Raw genomic sequence first — 1,768 nt, forward strand, 5'->3', positions numbered from 1 at the left:
TTTGTAATATATAAAATTGTAAAAAAAATAGATTAAATACAGTTGAATATTTAATTTTTATTATATTTATATATATTAAGGACGAAGGAGAAGCTAGGAGATTTGGCACGGGCCTTACCTCATTAAAAATGAAAGATTTCAGTTTAATCCCTTTAAAAATAATAAATTACAAATTAATCTATAGTAAAATTGTTGTGAAATTCCTCTTCAATTAAAAAAAATAACTAGATTGGTTTTTTACAACTTTTCTAAAATTCAGTAAATTCACTTAAAAATTAAACAAACTCATTTTGAATGAAGCAACCTTAATGAGAAGATAGTGATATACCTTGATAGGACTGGAAAGCCAAATTTTTTGGGTTTCTTCAAAATGTAGACTTGGTAAGGACGATGGTCAACCAATAGAGATGACAAGGTACAGACAAGGAGGTGAGGCCAATGGATAGAGATGAAGAGGAGAGGCGAAGGCTGATGGACATAGAGGAAGGGAGAACGATTATTTAATCATTGTGATGAGACTTAAAGGAAAGGAAAATGTCTTACAGGAATAAAATCAGTAAGACACTTTCCAAAATGAAAGCATTAGATTTACCCGTGCTTTGGAGAATGTTTTCCTGTAGGAATTCATTTCCACCAAACAAACACCGTAAAACAATGAAAACATTTTTCGGAAACCATTTTACTGCCTAACACTAAATGCAAAATTCAATGACGATTAGAGCTAAAGATATCGATACCAATGGACTTTTATCGATACCATATAAAAAATATCGATACTGGATCGATACTTAGCTGAATTGTTTGAGAAACAAAATGTGAATTTGGTACTGATTTTTGGAGGGGTATTGATATTTTGGAAACTATCATACTTTATACTTTTTGGCCTAGAGCTATACTGACTTGTTTTAAAAACAATTTAACTTTGATTGAAAAATTCTAACTTGATTGAAACCATTTTAACTTGATTTAAAGGTTGATTCAAAATTTTTTCTAAGAGTTCAAAGTAATAGGTTCAGAATTTTATCTCTTAGACTTCATTTGAAGATACAATTTTGCCATTTTTGTTCAACTTTAACTTTTATTTAGAAATATTTTAATTTGTTATATCAAAACATATTATCAAATAAATCTTGGTATAACAATCTCTCCCTTTTTGATATAACAAAACATTTGATAAATTTGTTTTTGAATAAATTGCTCCCCTTTATAAAAGTTATTTTCAATTTAAGGCTTAGTAGAATTTATGAAAAAATTGACATTCATTTTTACTTAGAAAAGAATGGTCATTAAATTTACATAATTTGCATAATATTAATTAAGCACAATATCAAACATTAATGAATCAAAATTAACAATTTACCTTTCTTTCCTCCCCATTTTTGTTATATACAAAAATTACAAAAATCAAATAAAGCTTAGAAGAAAAAATGGTTAGTTCAAGAATAAAAGTTAAAAAAATAAAGAACAGGTGAACTAACATTTGCAAAGTAATCATCAAAGTATCTTAAAATACCAATTAAGCATTAAGGTTCAATATAACATAGTTATAGGAAATAAATAAACTAGAAGTGCAAATGTCATGAAAAATATCATAAAGATGCAATAACTATACTAATAGTCATTACTAGGAGAAAATAGAAGGTTTGAAGGATAATGAGCTACAAGTGATGCCATTTGCATCTCTAACAACGAAAGCCTAGTGTTAAACTCATCTCTAAATCCCTAAAGATCATTACTCAAGGAGTGAAGAGCATCAAGGATGACAACA

This window comes from Gossypium hirsutum, chromosome D10 (genome assembly GCF_007990345.1).
Source record: "Gossypium hirsutum isolate 1008001.06 chromosome D10, Gossypium_hirsutum_v2.1, whole genome shotgun sequence".
NCBI classification, from domain to species: Eukaryota; Viridiplantae; Streptophyta; class Magnoliopsida; order Malvales; family Malvaceae; genus Gossypium; species Gossypium hirsutum.